Source organism: Lepidochelys kempii, chromosome 24, assembly GCF_965140265.1.
Source record: "Lepidochelys kempii isolate rLepKem1 chromosome 24, rLepKem1.hap2, whole genome shotgun sequence".
In the NCBI taxonomy this organism is placed as follows: domain Eukaryota; kingdom Metazoa; phylum Chordata; order Testudines; family Cheloniidae; genus Lepidochelys; species Lepidochelys kempii.
In genome coordinates this window covers 6,025,245-6,038,335 of record NC_133279.1, presented here as the reverse complement: position 1 = coordinate 6,038,335, position 13,091 = coordinate 6,025,245, and the positions used below count along the sequence as shown (strand labels likewise).

At 51.9% G+C, this 13,091-nt stretch overlaps 1 protein-coding gene across 1 annotated transcript in view; it reads left to right on the top strand.

The window, feature by feature from the left end:
* The first annotated feature begins 2,756 nt into the window (after nt 1–2,756).
* Nucleotides 2,757–13,091, top strand: part of SV2A (synaptic vesicle glycoprotein 2A) — a 60,417-nt gene continuing 50,082 nt past the window's right edge. The window contains exon 1 of the mRNA XM_073322870.1: nt 2,757–2,862. The gene's annotated coding sequence lies outside the window, so the exon portion shown is untranslated. The remainder of the gene's footprint in view (nt 2,863–13,091) is intronic.

Genomic DNA, 13,091 nt, shown 5'->3' with positions numbered 1-13,091 from the left:
CCGAGGAGAGCTAGGTTCAATTCTCTGCTCTGCCACAGACTCCCTGTATGACCTTGGGCAAGTCACTTAGTCGCTCCGTGCCTTAGTTTCCCCCATCTTTACAATGGGGCTAACAGCACAACTGTAACTCACAGGGGGGTGGCAAGGATAAATTCATCAAAGATTGCGAGGTGCTCAGATACCACGGTAATGGGGGACAGATAAGGACTTTAAATAAATAAACAAACACCTCTTGGGAAGTCTATATGATACATCCCCATTCTGATGCAGTTGCACTTTGCACAGAGGTGAATAACTGTGTCAGGCCAGGGCAATGGAAAATTGGGCCCGATGCGTATGGCTATTCAAAGGCCCCACTCCGTGCTCAGCCCTTTGGATGAGGTTGGTTGGAGTTTGGTTGGCGAAGGTTTGTACAGAGGCCGGTGGAAGTGTCCTTTGTCTGCCATTGGCTCGGGGCGTTCGTTGTTAACCGTTGCTTGTTGTTTGATTATCTTGGCGGGAAAGGCATGTGACCCACGGAGTAGGACACCGCCCAGTGGCTCAGCAGACCTGGATGCTAGTCCCAGCGCTGCCACTGATCAGCTGGGTGACCTTGGGCAAGTCCCCTTCCCCTCTTGTCTATGTCAATGAGACCCCGATCTTGGGGAGTGGGTGGGTGGGAGGGGCATGCTTTGAGTGCTAACATAATACAAACAATATATGTATTTGAAGGAAACTTGATGACTGTTTTATAAATCTACCTAAACAAGGTGTGACTGCTTAGAAAGATCCTCTGAGTTCATGGCTCTTGGGTTTTGAGTAAAGATTGTTTCTTTTAAGCTTGTACAAAGGAGTCAGCCTGGACAGAGGGCTGGGGAAGGTTCTAGGCAGGAGCGGAGCAAGAGATACGGGGGAGCTTCAGGGATGATACCGTTTTACTTATTAAAGTTCCTTGTTCAGTGTTGGAAGAAAGTGTATCTCCCTCTGATGCTTTGTTACCTGAGGCTTGGGATCCAAATAAGATAATTTAAGGAGCTGGCTACTGCCTGCACCACTGCCCTCCCCTGTACATAATTGGAACTGCTTAGCTGTGTGTCATTGGCCCTATACTGCATACAACTAACGGTGATTCTCCTTTAGCTCAAGTGGCAAGGCCCTACACATTTGGCACAGGAGGATTAGAATTCTATCCTTGCTGTTTCTGTGAAGTCCTGAACGGTATCATGGCAGTAACAGTGAAGTCCTCTGTAACCACAGGTTTTTTACAATATTATTTCAGGTTTCAGAGTAGCAGCCGTGTTAGTCTGTATTCGCAAAAAGAAAAGGAGTACTTGTGGCACCTTAGAGACTAACCAATTTATTTGAGCATAAGCTTTTGTGAGCTACAGCTCACTTCATCGGATGCATTCACTGGACTCTTTGCTGTAAACTTTCCCCCGCTTAAAAAACCAACCAACCGAAAAAAAAAACCCCCAAACCCAACCCACTTCCTCCTCTCCAAGGGAAATGAAACACCATAACGAAGAAACTTTGGTGGCTGATTGAAAGGTAAGCCCTACTAATGCCCTGGAAGTTGGAAGGTTGTGGCACTGTTGCAGACCGCAGTTGATCTTCCAAGCCCACTGTGCACCCTGCATTACTCAGGGTTTGTCTCCGCAGCGGGAACTCCAGCGGCAGAGATCCCCATCGTGTCAACTATTCTGCAGCGGCTGAAGGTTTTTTTTCCAGCTCTGTAGGAACTGCCCCTCCCCCAGCGGTGGCACCAAGGTCAACGGAAGGATTATTCCATTGACTCGGCCACCTCTACCCCAGAGGTTAGGTTGGCACAGCTGCAGCGCTCAGGTTGCCTTTTTTGCACCGCAAAGCGATGGAGCTCTGTCAGTCTAAAATGTTTAGTGTGGGCCAGGCCTTAGGCGGTGGCTGTGTGCAGCTCATGCACAGAGGAAGGATAATCCCGCAGTTAGGATGCTAACCTAGGATCTACAAGACTTGGCTTCAATTCCCTGCTTCACTACAGACTCTCTGAGTGACCTTGGGCAAGTCAATTAATCTTTCCGTGCCTCAGTTCTCCATCCTACCTCACTGGAGCGTGGTGAGGATAAAATAACTCCAAGACCGAGCCGCTCGAATACCCCCAGTAACGGGGGCCAGAGAATCTAGATAGTTTAACTCTGCTGTATTGAGATGTGTAATTCAAATGGCTAACATCAAGGATTTGGGTTTGTTTGGTTTTCCTCCCCCCCCACACAAAAAAGCCACTGATTCCTGTTTGAAAAATCACATTTAAATGCAGCGTGCTGTGTCTCTGCGGTTGTGATGGGTTGGGGGGGAAGAGGGAGGGCGAAAAATTGCGATAGGTGACTGCGAGCATCTCCGAGCAAAAACAAACACAAACACAAAGTATCTTTCTGCTGCTGCCATTCCTCCCAGCAAAGCTGTCCAGGGGCAGCTATCAGATGAAACTGACTAATAATACACCATCAGTCAGTCTCACCTCCTTCAGTGCATTTCAGTGAAGCAGGTTAAACTGAAATCTCGTCCCTGACGGAGGCAACCTGATCTTGCAGAACATTCCCACATGGATGGGTAACCGGCTGGGGGAGGCATTCTCTTTTTTTTTCCTGGTTCATTAAAAAAAAAAGACAACCCCTCCTCCTTCTCTGTTTCATTTTCTATAGCAGCCGGTCCTGCCACCACCCTTCCCTGGGCTGTTACAATGGACTCTCCCAATGTTCAGTGTGTGTGTAGAAGGCTGTGATGCTAATGCTCGTTCTGGTACCCATGAGCTATTTCCTTCCTGTATCCCTGCCAGAGCATCCTTCATAATATCACGCGAGACAGATACTTAAAGAGGGCTGTGGCAGAGCGGAGTATAGACCACAGGTAAGGAGGAAAACAAATGTCTTTGTAAAAACAAGGTGCTTTAATTAGTATAATTGGATACATAGTTGTTGATGTAGAAAGGTTTTTTGGGTTTTTTCCCCCCTCCCCCTTTGGTGTAGCCATTTTGTCCTGAAAAACCTTGCCTCTAGGTTTTGTCTGTCTTTTTATTTGTGTATGAGTGTTAATAGCGTCCGGTCATCTCACTTGCCCCGGTTATTCCAGCTATCCTACAGCTTGGAATCTATGCAGATAGATCTTTGGTAGGTTGGGTGATAGGCATCTCATTGGAGGGATGGTTATTTATATCGATGAAACCCACGCGTCTTGAACAGGGGAAGAAATCTGTACCGGATTTGGGAGCGAGTGTATGTGTTGGAAAATGACCTTGGGGACTGTAGATTTAAAAACTCTCATTATCTATTGTCGCCATGGTTTTTGTTGGTCTATGAGGAGGTCTCTAAAAGAACAGAGAATGCCTTCCCCAATGAAGCGAAATCACTTGTTAACTCAAGTCCCAACCCTTTCCAATCCAACCAAACAAATCGTCTTTGGCACATTTGGGATTTATAAGTGTGTGTTTAACTAAACCACTCTTTTAAACCCAGGAGTAAGTACTGTATTGATCAACAGCTCTGATCAAAGAAATGGCAAAAGGAAATGGGTTCAAAAATAAATAACCTTGTCTGGAAACTGCTGATAGTGTTTATTTGCTGAGATGCTCAGCTTAAATCTTGGTACAGATTTTAAATAGCAGCAATGTATTTATATGCGTAGGAGGGTATTTTGGGGGATTCCAACTTTGACGATGAAATGTCTGCTTGTAGATTCTCTTAAAATCAAAACTAGCTCTGGGTTTAAACAGCTTCAATCCTTCATAAACTGCCTTGACACAGCTGCTAAGAATTATGGCTTAGATTATGGCTTTAAAAACCATCATTTCTACCAGGGAGGAGAAGAGCCTATGACCTTGTTCCGATAGATCTAATTACATCTAGATTTCCCCTTCTCCCTTGTCGAGTCCCTAAGTGTACAGCTGCGTCGCAGTAAATATAACTGCCTTGACATGGCTTTAGTGAATATTGAAAGGAAAAAAGGGACTGGTGAGGAGACTGGAGATGGTGTTAGCTGGGTGAGAATGACCTTGTCATAAAGAAGCGGGTCACATTGTTTTCTTCAAGGACGCTAATTTGTTTATTTAAAACTTAGCACCTTTCGTCCCTTCTCGTATTATTTGAGCCCGCATAAAGGAACTTGGATGGGGTTGTTCAGAGAGGGGGAATGGGCATAGGAGGTAATTTGTGTTCGTTAAAAGCACATTGCGTCGTTCATTCAGAAATGAGCTGTTGCCAGCTCTTAGAATCATAGAATATCAGGGTTGGAAGCAGGGCTAACTCCAGGCATCAGCTTTCCAAGCAGGTGCTTGGAGCGGCATTCAAAATGGGGCGGCAATTCGGCGGCAGCCCCGCTGCTCTTCCCGCCGCCGCGGCTTTTGGGCAATTCGGCGGCAACTGCTTGGGGCGGCAAAATTGGTAGAGCTGCCCCTGGTTGGAAGGAACCTCAGGAGGTCATCTAGTCCAACCCCCTGCTCAAAGCAGGACCAATCCCCAGCTAAATCATCCTAGCCAAGGCTTTCTCAAGCTGGGCCTTAAAAACCTCTAAGGATGGAGATTCCACCACCTCCCTAGGTAACCCATTCCAGAGCTTCACCACCCTCCTAGTGAAATAGTTCTCCTAATATCCTACCTAGATCTCCCCCACTGCATCTTGAGACCATTGCTCCTTGTTCTGTCATCTGCCACCACTGAGAACAGCCGAATTCCATCCTCTTTGTAACCCCCCTTCAGGTAGTTGAAGGCTGCTGTCAAATCCCCCCTCATTCTTCTCTTCTGCAGATTTACATTTTTAATAGCTTTTTCGAGTCGGTTTGTGTGAACGTGATCTACCTAGGGTGTGCAGGGATACGTACAATGTGTACGGATGTGACTGTGGCTCGCACACAGAGAATGCAGAGTCAGCACTATCTATTTTTGACTCCCTAGTTTGCATTTAAATCCTGCCTTCTCTCTCACACTCACGCACACACAATCTCTCAGAAGATGCATTATCCCAGCTGTCTGCTTTGTAGGAGCCTGATCCACACACGCACTGGCCCTGCTCTGCAAAATCCCACTGGCCTAGGTCAAGTAACAATTCATCCCCTGCCCTTTAGGTGAGTGAATTACATAGAATCATAGAATATCAGGGTTGGAAGGGACCTCAGGAGGTCATCTAGTCCAACCCCCTGCTCAAAGCAGGACCAATCCCCAACTAAATCATCCCAGCCAGGGCTTTGTCAAGCCTGACCTTAAAAATATCTAAGGAAGGAGAGGTTTCAGAGTAACAGCCGTGTTAGTCTGTATTCGCAAAAAGAAAAGGAGTACTTGTGGCACCTTAGAGACTAACCAATTTATTTGAGCATGAGCTCATGCTCAAATAAATTGGTTAGTCTCTAAGGTGCCACAAGTACTCCTTTTCTTTTTAAGGAAGGAGATTCCACCACCTCCTAGGTAACACTTTCCAGTGTTTCACCACCCTCCTAGTGAAAAAGTTTTCCCTAATATCCAACCTAAACCTCCCCCACTGCAACTTGGTTACCCTTGGTTTCTCCATCCTTCTTGGAAGGGTGGGCAAGTAGATTGCATGGCTGGACGTATAGGTGATGTGGTCAGGCTGCGCTGCTTGCTCCCACATCCAGGGGTGACGGGAGGTGCAGCCATTATTATTTTAGAAGGGCTAATTTTAACTTGAAATCATGCCCCCCCACTCTCTGACACACAGTACATAAATGGCCAGGTCTGTTTCATCCTGCTTGACTTACACTTTTATTCGTGCATTTTTTTCTCTCCCCTTTCCTCCCACCCCATCTCTCTCTCTCACACACACACACACTGTTCTCAGGTGTGTTTGTGCTGCCGAAGATAAAAATAGTCTTTCTGGGGGAAGTGGCTGGCTGGCTGAGAGACTTGGCTGGCTGGCTGAGGGATGCGTTCCTGAATGTATCTTCCCTATTTCCTCCTGAGATCTCACCTTCAAACACATCCCGTGCCAGTGGAGCTGTACCCGTTCATGCCAAGTGGCCCAGGCTGGTTTCTTCATCCTGGCTTGGCTCCCGTTGGCATCAGCAAGAGGTAGGCATGTGTATTGGGCTGGAGCGTTTGACCACTGCTCTGGCAGTGGTTTGATCAGGCCCTGAAGGGAAAGGAGAGTGGGGCAGTGGTTAGAACAGAGTCCTGGGAGTCTCTCTAGCTTTGCCATGATGCTGGGCAAGTCACGCCCTTCTGTGCCTCGGTTTCCTCTTCTGTAAAATGTGGACAGTGACCCCACCCTCACAAGGGGCATTGCGGCCTGAATTCGTTGGTGATTGTAAAGTGTTATGAGCCCCTCAGAGGGAAGTGGCTGGACGGGGCAAAGAACTGCTGTGGCCATTTCTGTAGCATGTCTCCTCCCACTGCCACCGAGTCCCTGCAATCACTCTGGTCCCAGCTTTGTCACTGGGGGTGATCTAAGTGTTTCCTTGGCTGCAGGGGGGATCCTCGGTGAAATCCGTTTGTACGCGTCTCCCTGTCAGACGCATCCCTGCCTAGCGACCCTCTGTAGGGGGCATTCTGCACCCCTCGCTTTCCAGTAGCCTCTGCCAGCAGGCCCTGCAGATCCAGTTACCAGCCTGCTCAGCTGTAGGAAACAAGCAGGCCTGCCTGTGAGACCTGGGGGAAGAGCCCGGCTTAGTTCTGTTCTCTGCAGTCCCTCACAAGCCTGACCTGCCAGCACTGCCCGAAGGGGAACATCATTTGCAATGAATGAGCTGAAGCTTGTGAAGATCTGGGCATTTGCTCGTCTTCCAACCTGCCCTGCACCCCGCCCCCCCAGCAATTCGAGGCACAAACGCTCCGCTCTCTCTAGCTGCCGGCCTGGATTCTGCCGATATTCATTGCTCCTTCAACCTTTTCTGGAAACATCTCCCTGAAAGTGACCGTGAATTAGTATCCTGCCACACACTGGCCTGTCTGTCATCTCCGCAGGGGTCTCAGCACAGCAGGGCGGGATCTGGTCTTCCCGTCCTGCAAACATTTTTGGAGAGGTCGAAAAAAATGTCCCTTGCCAAATCAGGATGAAAAGTCCATCTTGAAAACTTGCGCAAACTGACAGCTTGCAAAAAAAAAAAAAAATCTGGCTTGGGTCAACTGCCACATTTTCATTGTGGTTTTGACCATTGTTACCCCCCTATGCTTTAGCGTTCATTTCAAAACAAAAAAGCTGTTTGTCCAGAAAACGGGAATTTTTCATGTAGAAAAGGTTGAAACTCCCCCCGCCCCGCCCCGCCCCCGCACACACACACACGCTGCCCCTTTCCAAACCGAAACGTTTCTGCTGGAAAAATTGGCATTTTGCTGACAACAACAACGACAAAAAATTAACTGGAAAATTCCCAGCCTGCTCTGGGTTTTTTGGGACTGGCAATGCAGTGGGTGCCCAGATGCATTTCAGAGCCCAGGTCAGGGGCGAGGCTGGGTCACCAGGCAGGGTGCTCTGCTAGAAGAACGAGATGGCGCTGCGACCCCTCTAGGAAAGGCTCTTTGCCAGCACCGCTCCCCCACTGCCTGTCTTATCCACCTGGTAAATGGCCTATATTTTTGCTTGGCTAGGGACAATTTTTATTGCCAACCAGGGCAAAAGGCAGGAGGGCCAGTAGCTGGGCTGGGATGCTTTTGGCTGCCTAAGCAGAGCCCTGCGTGGATACAAAATTGCGGATTGGATGTGGATGCCAAACATGGTTTGTGGATATCTGCAGATTTGCAGGGCTCTGTGCATAAGAGCACTGCCCCTCACTGGGGGGGTTGGGATGAAGCACCTGGAATGGCCATGTCCTTTTCCCTGTGTTAGTCAGCATGGGTGCAGCTTAGGCAGAACTGATCCTATCTAGGTTCGTATCCCATGCCCACCACCGTGGTCTCTGGGTGCCACACACCCAGGTCTCCCAAGGCGGAGTTGGTGTAGATGCTGAGAGCTGGGGAGTAAGGTTGCCAGCCCTCCAGGACTATGTCCTGTGATGAAACCTCCAGGAATATGTCCAATCAAAATTGGCAACCTTAGTGGACGGTGAGCCCTCAGCAGCCCAGCTGCTGTGTCCGGACCAGTCAGTTTCATCCCTGAGCAGCGAAGGGAGCAGGGTATCATGGGGACCTTTATTTAACTGTTTCCTCCATTGCCCTGCACCTCGGGCACCAGTGGAAGCTGGATGTGGGAACACGGCCGCTCTGACCTGGCGATGGCAGACACCCCTCGGCACTGGTGTAAATGGATGCAGGGCATCAGCCCAGTGTGGCTCCGTAAACTTACTCATACCTGGCCCGCAGTGGCAGCAGGGTTGAACCCAGGCCCTCTGGATTTAATGGCACGGGCCACTCCGGCCTGAGCTCAAAGGCCCCTCTCCAGTGTCTCAAGGCTGTAGCAGGCTCTTTGTGGCCCAGGCACCCACCAGAAGGGGACAGGTGGGCGAACCACGCAGTGGCCACAAAATGGTGCCAGGCCAGGCTGTGTGTTATGGGACAGCTGGGCTCAGTTGCTATGCATGCGGGTCACTGCTGGCAGGAGGTGTGTCCCGAGGGCTTGTTCATTTTGTCATGTTTCTGACAGAAAACCCCTCGCCCTCCCGCCAGCCCTCATGTTACTGCGCCTTATGGGGCAGCCCCTTCCACAGGCTGGAGGGGCTGGCGTGATCAGACCATGTGCTGGGGGATGGGCAAGGTGGGGTGACTTTCTCTGTCATGAGGGCAGGGAGTTCTATGGGGGACAGGACCGGGCAGGGGCAGGGAGCTGTGCCTGTGGATCCAGGGCTCCCAGCTTCACAGCTGCCCCATGGCTCAGGGGCTTGGATAGCCCAGGAAGGTCTGTTCTCTCTAGGTTTGACACAACATGAGGGACAACTTACTGGCTGCCCCACTGAATCCATGGGAAGCTGGGTGCTGGGGAACCTGAGAGATGCTGCAAGCTGGCTGCATCACTCAGGGGGACACGGACCCCCTCACTTCCATAAGGCCACTGACTCACTGACCAGGAGGACTAGGCAAGTCCCCTAAAGCAGCTACTGGCCGCGCAATGTGGAAGGGTTAATGCAGCCTCAGGGTTCGGATTAGCTCTGTGACAATCATAGAATCATAGAATACAAGGGTTGGAAGGGACCTCAGGAGGTCATCTAGTCCAACCCCCTGCTCAAAGCAGGACCAATCCCCATTTTTTGCCCCAGATCCCTAAATGGCCCCCTCAAGGATTGAACTCACAACCCTGGGTTTAGCAGGCCAATGCTCAAACCACTGAGCTATCCCTCCCCCCACAAGCAGCCCTTCTTGTGAGCCCAGGGCCTCAAGGGCTCCAAGGTGGCAAAAGCACCATTAAGTCGTGAGCTGGGTTAGGGTCCGGTGAGTCTGTGATCTGTGTTTGCTCCAGGGGCTAGACGGCGATGGCAAAATGCCAGGCTTCCTCTGCTCCGGCTGGTCTCTTGCTCTGGCATCCTTCTCCTAGAGACTTGGGTTTGTAACTGGGGATCGGCTTATGGGTTTGTTGGCCTTCACGCCCCTCCTCGTGGATGTCTCTGTTTCCTATAGCATGACTGGCAGCTTCCTTTAGGAAAAGTGGTGGGATGGCAGGGAGCGGGGCCCTGCAGGGCAGGGTTGGGGTGCTCTGGCACAGCTGGGTGGGTGGGTGGATGGGCCTCCAGGTTGGGATTGAGGGGCAGCGGCAGAGCTGGGGAGCAGGAGGGGGCCCAGAGCTGGCCTGGCTGAGGGCTTGTGGGTTGGGATTCGGGGGGGGGAGCCCAGGTGTGGAACATTAGAGGGGGCTGCAGGTTGGGACTGAGGAGCATTGCAGGGCTCTGCTGCTAGGGAGAGGCCCCTGTGATTCCCAGTATCCTTTAAGAAGCATAGGAAATGAATACCCAGAAATGTGCTTTTAAATGAGGTTCAGCTTGGGAAACAAAGCCAGGCCGGCCTCTTCTCTCTCTCCCCCCGGCCTCCGCCCCGTGCCAGGCTGCAACTGGGCCTGCGACCCTGCTGAGCGCTTCCTGCCATGCCCGGAACTGCTGCAAACCCGGGCCCAGCTGGGTGCATGTGGGGAGAACTAAAGACAATCCCCCCATGAGCATCAGTGGCGGCAGTCATGTCCGCATGAGTGAGATCAGCATCCGCCCAGAGTAGCGCTCTGAGCTGCAGATGTCCTGCCTCTTGAAGATGGTTGCCACCAACCATCTGCCCGTGTGTGGGTCTGGCGGGGCCGTTCTCCCACTGCAGAGTCCAGATCTGCCCCCCACCTCCGCCCCCGGCAAAGGAACGGACCAGAACTGAGCCGAGGGCAATGCCAGCTGGCCCTGGGGGAAGCTCCCTGCTAGGGAGAGCTGTTTGGCTGTGAATTCATGCTGCCAGGGTAGCGGCACATGACTCCTTGGGGAACACAAGCACTGCCAGACTGGCTCCGACCCCAGGTCTGCCTAGCTCAGTGGCTGACAGAGGAAGGGGTAAGAATCCCACAGTAGCAGAGGTGGGATAATCTACCCTCCCAGCCCATGGGTCTCACCCTCATCTGGAATAGGTAACAGTGGGCTCCAGCCCTGAAGCGTGCGCTTCTCGAGAGGTCTGCGCAGCACCCAACAGGGCCCTGGTCTCAGGTGGTGGGGACCTCCAGGTACTGCTGGAATGCCCCTGATAATCCTCCCTCTCCCTCTCCTTCTCCCTCTCTCAACAGTATCTAGGGCACTTGCGGCTTGGGTGAAAGATGTTCCTCCAGGAGTGCTGCTTCCGCCCCCAGGGGAGTTTGGGGGCAGGGGCTGGTTCTGGCTGGCCTGGCTCTTCAACTGGCCCTGTCTCAGAGAGAGAGGCCCTCTCTGTGTTACTGGCTTTTTGGCGAGATAGTATAGGTGTGTGGGGCGGGCTGTGGGCTGGCCAGGGCTTGGGGAGATGGTCCCCTGGGCAGGGAGCTTTCATAGTACCAGAGGGTTAGTAGGGACTGCAAGGATTTGAAGACCGCTACCACGTCCCCCTCCTTCATCTCCTCTTTTCCAAACTAAACATACCCAGTCCCTTCAGCCTTTGCTCCTTCAGCTCTAGCATTCCAGCCCCTGGACCACCTTGGTCGCTCACCTCTGGATCCTTCCCAGTTTCTCTACATCCTTTCTACACAGCGATGACCAGAATTGGATGCAGCCCTCCAGGACTTTCTCTGGTGGCCTGCTGGGGCTGAACTGGCCGCCCCCCGCTTCCCCGCAGCAGCCCCTTCCTGGTGAGGAGAGAGGGCGGCTGCGCATCCTTTAGGGCGCTGCAGGTGTCCCCTGGCAAACAGGCTGGGATCAAGGAGCTGCTGCTCCCTCGCCCGCCATGGTCTGGTGCCAGTGACAAGCGGTGTAAATAGTCACAGGGTGGGGTGGAAAACAGCCCCCTGGAGAAGGGACGTGGCTTGGCCAAGGTCAAACAGCAGGGCCCTGCTGAGTCTCAGGCCGGCGTGCTGCCCGCTAGGGAATCCTTCCTCCCCCATTAGCCATCCCTGCTGTCCGTAGCCGGGTCCTTCCCCCACCCGCTGTCCCCTCTTCTCGATGGGGTGCTCTGTTGATGCTGCCTGTGGCACAGCTTTCCCACTCCTGTAGACATCCTGCTCTGAGGTGACGGCTCGCCAGACTGGCCTGGACAGCACCAAGCCCCACTCCGCTAGGCCCCTGGGCCAGCATGAGGCTGCGAGGGAGCAGGGGGCCAGTTGCCAAGTCCCTGCTTGGAGTCTACAAGCAGGAAACGGGAACTCTTGCCCAGAAGCCATTGACAGCCTTGTTATCTGTGTGTTATCTGGTGCTCTCCGGGCTGTCACCAGGGCTCATCTCCCCGCCCTGGCCAGGTCCCTGATCCCAATCGCGCGTCGGCCTCCCTTGTTGCCGTTTTCCCTCCGACGTAGGACAGCAGGGAGTGAGGCCGGCCTGGCGGCAAACGCGCAGGCTTGAGAGGAGGGAAATCTGGGTTCAAGAAAAGGTTCTGCCCCCGACTGCCTGCGTGATGCTGGGCATGTCTCTTCATCTCGGTTCCCCCTCTGTACGATTCCTCCTCTGCCATGTGCGTGTGAGGCAGAAGAATAGAACCCAGGAGTCCGGAGTCCCTGGACCCCACTATTTCCATCGTGGTCAAGGTACAGTGACTGGGTCATTTTCCCCTGCAGGCTTTTCACAATGCTCCAGCGTCAGCTTGCTAGGGCTTCCCTGCAGGGGCTGAGCTGGGGGGCGTGTGTTGCAAATCGGTTCTCATATACCTCTTGGCCATTCATGAACTATCCCAACCCCCTTCCCCTATGGCTATTGGGCAAGGAGGGTCCTCGGGCCAGCCTAGAAATGATTAAGCCTTGCTCTCTCTGGTCTGCCTGCCGTATCATTTATAATCGGCATATTAAAGTATACAGTGGCAGGTTTATTTCCCACTAGCTTCGGCTGGCACAGAGTCGTTGGCATCTCCATTATGGCCAATTGGTCTGTGATTTGTGTGTAATAGGGTCTTTGTGCCTTGCTGGGATGTTACCGTCCTTTTGCGAAATCCACTTCTTATTCCAATGCAGGGGATCTTCTTCAAGAGGCTTGTCTCGGAAGAATGTCCCAAAGCATCTCCCAAATGTATTGGCCAAGATTCTCACAAGTAGGTAGGGTGAGCTTGAGAGGATCACAGGTCTCTGACTAAGTCACATCTTCAAAGGAAATCAATGGGAATGGAGCGTCTAAATCCCTTTGGGGATCCGGGCCCTGGCTGGTTTTGTAAATCCCATCCTTAAATCCTTATTGAAGCTGCTAAATAAGTCTCCTGATGTTTCAAGTACGGAGTCACCCAGCAGCTCCTATCTGAGGCCAAATGGGGGCTCTTGGGTCCTCAGCACTTCTTAAAATCAGGCCCCTTATTTAGAGACTTAACTGGAGATCTAAGAGCCCAACTTTCACCACCGCTCTTTGAAAAGTTTCCTCCCCCTTAATTAGAAGGCTCAGCCCTGTTAAGCGCTGTCTCTTGAGCCCTGGAGTGGCTGCTTAAGGGAAATTGCACTGTAAAATATTGATACGAGCCAGGGATATTGTTTGGGGGGAACCTTGATTATTTACCACAAAAAAAAAAAATTGTCCTCAGAGTCCTGGTTGCCTGAATCCGGGAGCAACAAACAGCAGGCAATTTCCTTGCTCAGAAATT